Here is a 13,259-nt window from a genome sequence, read left to right as displayed (position 1 = left end):
GTTAGTCTACACCTGTAGTTCACGAAGCATGTGACAAATAACATTTGATTTGATATAAACAGTTGCAACTAAAAGGAGAGTTTCTATTTTGTCAGCCGGTGATTGTCAAGCAAATAACTGCCGGTCTCATGGTAATTGTCCGTTAATTAACATGAACACATTTAGCATCTCCAGGCTTCCACTCATAGCCTACAAGCCACTGATGCAGACCTTTGGAACATCTACATTTAAAAAAGTCTAATAAATCCATGTAATATAGCCTACGCCATCACAATAAATCCATTATTTATTTTAGACAAGTCTAAAGAAACATGATATGAAGAAAATGTAGTCTATTTCAGAAGAACAGAATAGCATATTCTGAGTTGTCCTTATGTTAGGCCCTGATCTGGCTATGACATATCGCCATGGGCTACACTAGTTCATTTAGCAGACAAGATTTGCGTAGAATTTCGTGGCATTATTTTATATTATTTTAAAGTATGAAGAATACAATTGAACATAGCTGAATAAAATAGAAAGGATATTTTCTCCAAAAGATTTGAGGGAGTGAGCACGAGGCTATTCTGTGTGTTGAGCAGTTAACAAAGAAACAGGTCCTCCTATATGCTTAATTTAGAGCTATTTATGCATCTTTAGTTGTGATACAAATGTTGGGCTATTTGTTTTGATTTTTAATACATTCTATGGCTGCATTACAGTGAGGGAAAAAAGTATTTGATCCCCTGCTGATTTTGTACGTTTGCCCACTGACAAAGAAATGATCAGTCTATAATTTTAATGGTAGGTTTATTTGAACAGTGAGAGACAGAATAAAAACAAAAAAATCCAGAAAAACACATGTCAAAAATGTTATAAATTGATTTGCATTTTAATGAGGGAAATAGGTATTTGACCCCCTCTCAATCAGAAAGATTTCTGGCTCCCAGGTGTCTTTTATACAGGTAACAAGCTGAGATTAGGAGCACACTCTTAAAGGGAGTGCTCCTTATCTCAGCTTGTTACCTAAATAAAAGACACCTGTCCACAGAAGCAATCAATCAATCAGATTCCAAACTCTAGGCAGCTGGGACCATAGTCACCAAGAAAACAATTGGTAACACACTACGCCGTGAAGAACTCCTGCAGCGCCCGCAAGGTCCCCCTGCTCAAGAAAGCACATATACAGGCCCGTCTGAAGTTTGCCAATGAACATCTGAATGATTCAGAGGAGAACTGGGTGAAAGTGTTGTGGTCAGATAAGACCAAAATCGAGCTCTTTGGCATCAACTCAACTCGCCGTGTTTGGAGGAGGAATGCTGCCTATGACCCCAAGAACACCATCCCCACCGTCAAACATGGAGGTGGAAACATTATGCTTTGGGGGTGTTTTTCTGCTAAGAGGGCAGGACAACTTCACAGCATCAAAGGGACAATGGACGGGGCCATGTACCGTCAAATCTTGGGTGAGAACCTCCTTCCCTCAGCCAGGGCATTGAAAATGGGTCGTGGATGGGTATTCCAGCATGACAATGACCCAAAACACACGGCCAAGGCAACAAAGGAGTGGCTCAAGAAGAAGCACATTAAGGTCCTGGAGTGGCCTAGCCAGTCTCCAGACCTTAATCCCATAGAAAATATGTGGAGGGAGCTGAAGGTTCGAGTTGTCAAACGTCAGCCTCGAAACCTTAATGACTTGGAGAAGATCTGCAAAGAGGAGTGGGACAAAATCCCTCCTGAGATGTGTGCAAACCTGGTGGCCAACTACAAGAAACGTCTGACCTCTGTGATTGCCAACAAGGGTTTTGCCACCAAGTACTAAGTCATGTTTTGCAGAGGGGTCAAATACTTATTTCCCTCATTAAAATGCAAATCAATTTATAACATTTTTGATGCGTTTTTCTGGATTTTATTTGTTGTTATTCTGTCTCTCACTGTTCAAATAAACCTACCATTAAAATTATAGACTGATCATGTCTTTGTCAGTGGGCAAACGTACAAAATCAGCAGGGGATCAAATACTTTTTCCCCTCACTGTATGAGACTCTAATGATCATTTGAAAAAAGTCGCATGAAAGGCGTGTTTTTTGTTCAAGCTGCACACACTTTGACAAGCACTTGATAATGCCTCGAATTTCCTGTGTGTGGCCTTAATGCCCCCTAAAAAAATCTATGCCTTTTGCGGCCAGTGGCCATTGTGCCCTTGGGCTGAATATAATGAATATAATGATTATAATTCCCTTTTCCCGGCTGCGTGATCTGGTCTTTCTCACAGGCTACAAGTTAAGACAGACACATCGAGTACACAACTGTGCGCGTCATCCAATTTCGAGGCACATATTGAATATATTGGAAGAACTGTCCACATTTACTTTGTCAGCCAACAAGATGAGAAGGCCTAACGAACAGCAAAAGCCCTAGCCTATCAACTTTTGTACTATGCGGGATAGTAGATTTGACATAGGCTCCCATAGTACAAAAGTTGACCTATTCTGTGCGATAAATAAATATTCCAAATTTGGGACAGTTGTGGGATGCAATAGATCCCAAATTAATACAACCACTAGCATCAAAAAACGTTTTTAAGCAATGAGGCTGATGCAACAGATCAGAACGTTTAGCTTAAAATGTTGATCAACTATTAGGCTATTTCTTCACATTATAATCAATTAGCAGGAAAACACCATTCTCAAAAGTGACCGCGAATGCGTTTATGCATGTAATGCATGTCATGTTTTTATTATAAAGGTGCATATTTATGGTGAAAATGATCTTCCCCAAACTTGAAACTCATGCGCTGCGTAATGTATGTATGCCAGTTAGGCTCTACACCCGTTGTAAAGCGGATTAATGTGCTTAATTTTAATAAGTTATTTAGCCACTTTAGTTGTGAAACAAACCTTATCAAAACATATCGGCCTATGGGCTAGGCTACATGACTATGATTTGAAAAAGTCGCAAAAAAAAGTAATGGGCTGTTTCTTGCCTTACTGCACACAAGCTGGGCATCATTCACAAGTGATAATATATCATTCACAAGTGATAGGCTAATATTGTCACACATCAGACTGTTCAAATCAAATCAAATTGTATCTGTCAAATGCTCCAAATACAACAGGTATTTACAATGAAATGCTTACTTACAAGCCCTTAACCAACAATGCAGTTTTAAGAAAAATAAGTGTTAAGTAAACAATAAATAAGTAAAAAATAAAACAGTAAAATAACAGTAAAATAACAGTAGCAAGGCTATATACAGGGGGTACGTACAGAGTCAATGTGCAGGGGCACCGGTTAGTCGAGGTAATTGAGGTAATATCAATCAATCAATCAAATGTATTTATAAAGCCCTTTTTACATCAGCAGATGTCACAAAGTGCTATGCAGAAATCCAGCCTAAAACAGCAAGCAATGCAGATGTAGAAGCACGGTGGCTAGGAAAAACTCCTTAGAATGGCAGAAACCTAGGAAGAAACCTAGAGGAACCAGGCTCTGAGGGGTGGCCAGTCCCCTTCTGGCTGTGCCGGGTGGTGATTATAACAGTACATGGCCATTAAGGCCAGATTTTTCTCCAAGATGTTCAAACATTCATAGATGACCAGCAGGGTCAAATAATAATCACAGTGGTTGTAGAGGTTGCAACAGGTCAGTACATCAGGAGTAAATGTCACTTGGCTTTTCATAGCCGGGCATTTAGAGGTTGAAATAGCAGGTGCAGTAGAGAGAGAGAGTTGAAAACAGCAGGTCTGGGACAAGGTAGCAGGTCCGGTGAACAGGTCAGGGTTCCATAGCCGCAGGCAGAAGAGTTGAAACTGGAGCAGCAGCACAACCAGGTGGACTGGGGACAGCAAGGAGTCATCAGGCCAGGTAGTCCTGAGGCATGGTCCTAGGGCTCAGGTCCTCTGGGAGGGGAGGGAGAGAGAGAGAATTAGACGGAGCATACTTAAAGTAAAACATTTGCCGCCATCCACTTCCTTATGTCTGAAACACATGCTTCCAAGGTAGGCAATTTTGGGGCTTAACCATGTTTCATCGAAATGTAGAGCTGTGTGTCGTCCGCATAGCAATGAAAGTTAACATTGTGTTTCCGAATGACATCACCAAGAGGTAAAATATATAGTGAAAACAATAGTGGTCCTAAAACGGAACCTTGAGGAATACCGATTGATTTGTCAGAGGACAAACCATCCACAGAGACGAACTGATATCTTTCCGACAGATAATATCTAAACCAGGCAAGAACTTGTCCGTGTAGACCAATTAAGGTTTCCAATCTCTCCAAAAGAATGTGGTGATCGATGGTGTCAAAAGCAGCACTAAGGTCTAGGAGCACGAGGACAGATGCAGAGCCTTGGTCTGACGCCATTAAAAGGTAATTTACCACCTTCACGAGTGCAGTCTCAGTGCTATGATGGGGTCTAAAACCAGACTGAAGCGTTTCGTATAATTTTTTTGTCTTCAGGAAGGCAGTGAGTTGCTGTTTCTAAAAATGTTGAGAGGCATGAGAGATTCAATATATGCCGATAGTTTTTACATTTTCTGGGTCAAGGTTTGGCTTTTTCAAGAGAGGCGTTATTACTGCCTCTAGTGAGTTTGGTACACATCCAGTGGATAGGGAGCCATTTATTATGTTCAACATAGGAGGGCCAAGCACAGGAAGTAGTAGGCTTTCAGTACTTTAGTTGGAATAGGGTCCAGTATGCAGCTTGAAGTTTTAGAGGCCATGACTATTTTCATGAATGTGTCAAGAGATATAGGATTAAAAAACTTGTCTCCATTGATCCTAGGTCCTGGCAGTTTTGTGCAGACTCAGGACAGCTGAGCTTTGGAGAATTACGCAGATTCAAAGAGGAGTCTGTAATTTGCTTTCTAATGATCATGATCTTTTCATCTAAGAAGTTCATGAATTCATCACTGCTGAAGTGAAAGGCATCCTCTCTCTTGGGGAATAATGCTTTTTAGTTAGTTTTGCGACATTATCAAATAGAAAAATTATCGAGCAGCAGTGAGGGCTCTTCGATATTGCACTGTACTTTCTTTCCAAGCTACTAGGAAGATTTCTAGTTTGGTGGAGCGCCATTTCCGTTCCAAGTTTTTTGTTTTTAGGGGTGCGACTGCATCTAGGGTACTACACAAGGTTACATTTAGATCCTCAGTTAGGTTGTTAACTGATTTTTGTACTCCAACGTCCTTGAGTAGGTGGAGGGAGTCTGGAAGGGCCTCTGGGAATCTTTGGGTTGTCCGAGAATTCATAGCATGGCTTTTGATGGTCCTTGGTTGGGGTCTGAGCAGATTATTTGTTGCGATTGCAAACGTAATAAGATAGTGGTCCGATAGTCCAGGGTTATGAGGAAAAACATTTAGATCCACAATATTTATTCCACAGGACAAAACTAGATCCAGGGTATGACTGTGGCAATGAGTAGGTCCAGAGACATGTTGGAAAAAACCCACTGAGTCTATGATGGCTCCGAAAGCCTTTTGGAGTGGGTCTGTGGACTTTTCCATGTGAATATTAAAGTCACCAAAAATGTGAATATTATCTGCCATGACTACAAGGTCCGATAGGAATTCAGGGAACTCAGTGAGGAACTCTGTATATGGTCCAGGAGGCCTGTAAGCAGTAGCTATAAAAAGTGATTGAGTAGGCTGCATAGATTTCATGTATAGAAGCTCAAAAGACGAAAACACAGTCATTTTTGGGGGGGTAAATTTACATTTGCTATGTAAATGTTAGCAACACCTCCGCCTTTGCGGAATGCGCGGGGGATATGGGCACTAGTGTAACCAGGAGGAGAGGCCTCATTTATCACAGTAAATTCATCAGGCCATGTTTCAGTCAGGCAAATCACATCAAGATTATGATCAGTGATTAGTTCATTGACCATAACTGCCTTGGAAGTGAGGGATCTAACATAAAGTAGCCCTAGTTTGAGACGTGAGATATCACAATGTTTTCAATAATTACAGTAATGGAGGAGGTCTTTATTCCAGTGAGATTGCTAAAGCGAACACCGCCATGTTTAGTTTTGGTCAACCTAGATCGAGGCAAAGAAAACAGTTTTCAACCAGCGATTGAGTTGTGAGACTGCTGTAGAGCTCATCACTCGCCCTAACTGGGAGGGGGCCAGAGACAATTACTCGATGCCTACACATCTTTCTAGCTAATTTACCTGCTGAAGCTATGTTGCTCTTGGTGACCTCTGACTGTTTCATCCTAACATTGTTGGTGCCAACGTGGATATATCCCTATACTCTCTACACTCGCCAATTCTTGCCTTAGCCAGCACCATCTTCAGATTAGTCTTTACATCGGTAGCCCTGCCCCCTGGTAAACAGTGTATGATCGCTGGATGATTCTTTTTAAGTGTAATATTGCGGGTAATGGAGTCGCCAATGACTAGTGTTTTCAATTTGTCCAAGCTAATGGTGGGAGGCTTCGGTGGCTCAGATCTCATAACGGGTGGAGGAGATACCTGAGAAGGCTCCGCCTCTGCTTAATGGGGAGAACCGGTTGAAAGTTTCTTTCGGCTGAATGAGCGACACCGGTTGAGCATGCCGACAGCATTTCTTTCCAGAAGCCTTGAGAAAATTGTCTGGTGGCACAGACGCTGATTCATCCTTTCCTACACTTAAATCGCCCTTGTCTAACGATTGTATCTGAAGGTGGGCTTGCAGCACTGCTATCCTCACCATAAGGTGATAGTTTTCCTGTATATTACCAGTACAGCGACCGCAATTAGAAGGCATAGAGTTAATGTTACTACATACAGTTGAAGTCGGACGTTTACATACACTTAGGTTGGAGTCATTAAAACTTGTTTTTCAACCACTCCACAAATTTCTTGTTAACAAACTATTGTTTTGGCAAGTCGGTTAGGACATCTACTTTGATCGTGACACAAGCAATTTTTCCAACATTTGTTTAGACAGATTATTTCACTTATAATTCACTTTCACAATTCCAGTGGGTCAGAAGTTTACATACACTAAATTGACTGTGCCTTTAAACAGCTTCGAAAATTCCAGAAAATGATCACTTGAGTCAATTGGAGGTGTACCTGTGGATGTATTTCAAGGCCTACCTTCAAACTCAGTGCCCTTTCGCTTGACATCATGTGGGGATCTAGATTTGATGACTAGCTTAGAAAGAATGCATTAATGATTAAACATAAAAGGTTTGTACTGTACTGATATAAATTGTTTCACCTAACAAGCTGTGATTAATGTGAGGAGCTGTTTTAGGGAGTAGGGGGAGATAAGAACTTGTGTCTCAAAATACTAGACTACACTGCCTCTTTGTGATCTGTGAACCATCCAAGGACGTAGGTACAGGGGAACAGTGTCTATGGGTGATGACTCTACAGGTTGTGATGATAACAAACTTATGCCTGGCAACAGTGGAGCGCCAAGGGACTGGGACCAGCCTGTGCGCCAACGGATTGGCTGAGTAAGTCTAAACCACGCTCAGTCTCTACTCTGATAGGCCCAGCAAGGAGCGGGAACTATCACTGTCAGAGTATTTGAAGAAGAACTCAGAACAATGGATCAGTTCTCTGAGTGCCCTGTGTGGTATTTCAGTGGACCCGTATATACGAACATCATATTTACCATTGAAGTGGTTTGCATTAATTAAAATACTAGTCTATTTTAAAAGACGTGTATTGACCTCTTTTGTTCCAAATACCAGATTTGAATTGACGCAACTTAACAATCATGGGAAAATCAAAAGAAATCAGCCAAGACCTCAGGAAAAAATTTGTGGACCTCCACAAGTCTGGTTCATCCTTGGGAGCAAATTCCAAATGCCTGAAGGTAGCACGTTCATCTGTACAAACAATAGTATAAACGCCATGGGACCACACAGCCATCATACCGCTCAGGAAGGAGACGCGTTCTGTCTCCTAGAGATAAACATACTTTGGTGCGAAAAGTGCAAATCAATCCCAGAACAACAGCAAAGGACCTTGTGAAAATGCTGGAGGAAACAGGTACAAAAGTATCGACAGTGGGGGAAAAAAGTATTTAGTCAGCCACCAATTGTGCAAGTTCTCCCACTTAAAAAGATGAGAGGCCTGTAATTTTCAGCATAGGTACACATCAACTATGACAGACAAAATGAGAATTTTTTTTCCAGAAAATCACATTGTAGGATTTTTAATGAATTTATTTGCAAATTATGGTGGAAAATAAGTATTTGGTCACCTACAAACAAGCAAGATTTCTGGCTCTCACAGACCTGTAACTTCTTCTTTAAGAGGCTCCTCTGTCCTCCACTCGTTACCTGTATTAATGGCACCTGTTTGAACTTGTTATCAGTATAAAAGACACCTGTCCACAACCTCAAACAGTCACACTCCAAACTCCACTATGGCCAAGACCAGAGAGCTGTGTAAGGACATCAGGGATAAAATTGTAGACCTGCACAAGGCTGGGATGGGCTACAGGAAATAGGCAAGCAGCTTGGTGAGAAGACAACAACTGTTGGCGCAATTATTAGAAAATGGAAGAAGTTCAAGATGACGGTCAATCACCCTCGGTCTGGGGCTCCATGCAAGATCTCACCTCGTGGGGCATCAATGATCATGAGGGAGGTGAGGGATCAGCCCAGAACTACATGGCAGGACCTGGTCAATGACCTGAAGAGAGCTGGGACCACAGTCTCAAAGAAAACCATTAGTAACACACTACGCCGTCATGGATTAAAATCCTGCAGCGCACGCAAGGTCCCCCTGCTCAAGCCAGCGCATGTCCAGGCCCGTCTGAAGTTTGCCAATGACCATCTGGATGATCCAGAGGAGGAATGGGAGAAGGTCATGTGGTCTGATGAGACAAAAATAGAGCTTTTTGGTCTAAACTCCACTCGCCGTGTTTGGAGGAAGAAGAAGGATGAGTACAACCCCAAGAACACCATCCCAACCGTGAAGCATGGAGGTGGAAACATCATTCTTTGGGGATGCTTTTCTGCAAAGGGGACAGGACGATTGCACCGTATTGAGGGGAGGATGGATGGGGCCATGTATCGCGAGATCTTGGCCAACAACCTCCTTCCCTCAGTAAGAGCATTGAAGATGGGTCGTGGCTGGGTCTTCCAGCATGACAACGACCCGAAACACACAGCCAGGGCAACTAAGGAGTGGCTCCATAAGAAGCATCTCAAGGTCCTGGAGTAGCCTAGCCAGTCTCCAGACCTAAACCCAATAGAAAATCTTTGGAGGGAGCTGAAAGTCCGTATTGCCCAGCGACAGCCCCGAAACCTGAAGGATCTGGAAAAGGTCTGTATGGAGGAGTGGGCCAAAATCCCTGCTGCAGTGTGTGCAAACCTGGTCAAGACCTACAGGAAACGTATGATATCTGTAATTGCAAACAAAGGTTTCTGTACCAAATATTAAGTTCTGCTTTTCTGATGTATCAAATACTTATGTCATGCAATAAAATGCAAATTAATTACTTAAAAATCATACAAAGTGATTTTCTGAAATTACAGACCTCTACATGCTTTGTAAGTAGGAAAACCTGCAAAATCGGCAGTGTATCAAATACTTGTTCTCCCCACTGTAGGAGACACACTGACCTGAAGCAGCTCTCACATACCCTCCACCAAAGCTCCCCATCCCTGTACCTCCCTACACTTACCATGGACTGGTCTGAGATCAGTGTTTACAGTAAGCTGTGTATGGGGAGGTACACAGCTCACTGTAAGGAGACAATAAATACATAAATAGTGAACTGAAGAAGTTGCGTGATATTCAGCTGAAGAGGATGCAGCGGGTGTGACTCTGGACACTGATACAGCACATCTTCAACTAGCCACTCGGGAGTGGATAGTATGTATGGAGGGGAAGGTGTAGTAGAAGTTGGGTCAACGGCATGATTAGTATGAAAAAAAGTATGGAAATGTATGCACGCACTACTGTAAGTCGCTCTGGATAAGAGCGTCTGCTAAATGACTTAAATGTAAAAAAAAATAGTCACTGCCTGAGGACAAGAAACAAGTGAGATCTGGAAGCAGAACACAGAATCTCCTTGACAACACAAAGAGGTTTAATGTGTGTGTGGGGGGAGGGGGGGGACCTCATGATGGATTCTGGAATGTGGGACTGAGGAATACCAGGCCTTTACCATTCCAGTGACTCACCTCTTTCTGGGGGTGTTTGTGTATTATGAGGAGGGTCAGGTCTCCTATAATGTGGAGGCCAGGTCTCATATCTACTGTTTAATTGGCTGCAACTTCACAGAGAAACAGTATCCATACATCCACCCTGGTGATAATGTTGATGATGAAAACTCAGCCCCATTGGCCATCACTCTTGTCAATCACTGAATCAGGGTCCAATAAGGTTACAGGGCTTTAACTTCTTATTAAATGTAACTAAATGTAATCGAAAATGTAATCTAAGTAATCCCCAAAAGTAAGTATTTATCATGAGCGGGCCATAAACAATAACTAGTAATGCTGGTTAAAATCTCACCTTTCTGGTAAATATAATTATAACTTGCTGAGGAGTAGTCACTTTTGAGGACACTAGCTCAAGAAGACAGTACAAATATGACAAAAAAGATTAAATATTTTATTTGATGTATTTCCTATTCAACAAAACTGTATGAATAAGGCTTGAAATTACATATTTTTTCTAAATATAGTATAATCAATTCATAAAATGACTATAAGATTTCACCTTCCTTTATATCTGTAAAATACATAGTTGTATATTTAGTGTTAGAGAAAATGTGCATATTTTCTAAAGGTCTCTCTTGATAATAACGTCTGCCCCCATCGCTGTGAACATCTCACAGAGCTTAGCTTCCTGAACTCGTTAGGAACTCGCCTTTCATCTCATATTAATCTTGTCCATTATGCTTTTTGTTTAAAAACTATGAATTTTTTTATTTATTACTGGCTATAAATCTATCTCTGAATGTGCTACAGCGACGAAACCACTACCTCCTGCTGCATTATGATGTACATATTCCAGGCATATGTATTGTTAGTGGCTGGGACGAAGGGTTCAGCCAGGACTTGATGGACAGTAAGAAGAGCGAATTAAATGGTAGGAGGGACATCCCAGCTTCAAGTGGTGTCAGTTTTCACACCCTGCTTCACACAGGAAGAAGATACATACTCATGTGTCCTTGAGAATCAGGGCTACTCAATGCAAGCCATTTCGATCTATGGTGTCCACATATCGATTTATAAGCGAAAATATTGGTCGGAACTGTGACTTTACATCTGAGGTTTTAAGTGACACATAATTGCTGATGTTATGGACATTATGCTGAACATTATATTAAAAACCAATGACTAATCGAACTACTTCTAAATTCCACTGTAGAACAAGGGCAGACTAGGTCAGTCCCACTCAAAGACATCTCCTGATTATTATATAATTGTAGATAAATAATTATAAAGAAATGTAAAGTGAGTTTTATTCAGCTATGAGGGAGCCCAACCATGTAGTGTATTAAAAGGGGGCAACGGCTTGTAGTTGAAAGCTCTTTAGTACAGAATCCTATTAACAAAGACCATAGGCTACAGAGCTCTTGATATATTCACAATAATAAAATTAACAAAAGCTGTATCATCATCATATCATCCACGCGTCTACCATTTACCAGCGTTTACCACCATCTCAGCAAACATCTGGGAAATTGCCTTTTTATTTAAGGTGCATTGTTGGTAGTGCAGTACGCAGCTCTGCAATGGTCATTTGAATGAATTGTCTTACTGTTTTTCCACTGTTAAATTTTTTTTGACATGGGTAATATACATAAGTTAGATTTTTATTGATAAGAGAAACATTACAGCCATGGCTTTAATAAAGTATCAATACAGAGGTAACAATCATAATCAATTATCAATAGGGCCAAGAGTTTTTCCCTGAACATGATGTCTTGGCCTTAAAGGGTATACAAAGGGCCATGTTTTTGCTAGCCTTAGTGACACTGTTTCTGAGCATAAACCAAGCTGGGACCAGACAAAGTTTTTTCTGATCAGGCCATTAAAAAAGGAATAAACACCTTAACATAGTGTTTGACACACTAGTCTAGTAAGAGAGCCCTTGACTTCACCTTAGGACCAAGAAAGCACTTCAGTCTAAAAACCCTGGCTATGTTCGGATTCTCAACCCTTCTTCCTGAAGTATGCACTCATTCAGATTGCTCATGTCCTCCCTCCTAGGCCTAGCTTCAATCAGATCAAACGTACACCACCGGCGATAGCCGACACCCGCATAGCTGATGTTTTGGCGGTGTCAAATCAGTGAGCAGCTGCCCAGTTTTTTGGGGCTGTTCGTGCACACAAAATCATTCTTGAGGCAAGTCGAAGTTCTGCAGCCGAAGTCTATGCCCCTTCGTCGGTGATTGGTCAACAGTATTACTCCTAGTAGGAGTCGGAACCAATGACGTTTATAAACCCTGGATTGCTGATGCTATGTATTGGCCATTGAGAGGCTTTGAAGCCACCGGTCGGCCATATTGGCACGCCCTAGTAGCAGTCCTCCATAGGAATTAATGGAATTCTACAGTATTTCTATTTAATGTTTCAAGGACAAAATTAAATGTATTTGTGTTGTTGTTTTTTGAAGTGGGGACAGCAACATTAGTACTCCAAAAAAAAAGACTTCAAGGAAAATGTTTTATTTTTTATGTTTAGCTCACATAACGTGTCAAATGAATGTAGACATTAATAAATGCATTTCTATAGCTTCCAAAATATATTTTACAATTGAGGAGTACCCCCAAGATGGCTTCAATACAGTGCCCTCTGTCAGTCATCCCGGGTTTATACAAATAATTGGTGGGAACTAGTGAAGACCACTCTAAAACGGGATTCTTCAATGAAGTGTTTGTTGTCATTCAAAGAGAGTGACAACTAGTTTTCATGCACACTTTTTCACTTGAGAATTACTACCCCAAACATCTTAATTAGATGTAAAATTAAACTACTAAGACCTCGTCATTAAACGTCAACATTTATTACACATTTCTTGACTATTTTGAGGAAGTTGTTGATACGTCAGCTCAAGAGGTAAAAACAGTAATGTATACGTTTTGTTGTTTTTCAAGCGGAGGTCTTTTAAAGGAGTATGTGAGCACACACGTTCGTTTCGCCTAGCCAAGTTCTGCGAGAAGCAAACAGAACCTATGTATGCGGACACTTTAAGAATGCATCTGCTGTTACTCCACCAGAAACTGTCAGGACACACACGAATGGACACTATCAACACCATCAGTTAAACATAAATCTATCATTTTTATGGTTAGCTGGACCTTCTAGCTAA

The sequence above is a fragment of the Coregonus lavaretus genome (genome assembly GCF_964263955.1).
Source record: "Coregonus lavaretus genome assembly, chromosome: 6".
Taxonomy (NCBI): domain Eukaryota; kingdom Metazoa; phylum Chordata; class Actinopteri; order Salmoniformes; family Salmonidae; genus Coregonus; species Coregonus lavaretus.
The sequence above is the reverse complement of the archived record's forward strand: the minus strand, read 5'-3'. Positions refer to the sequence as shown.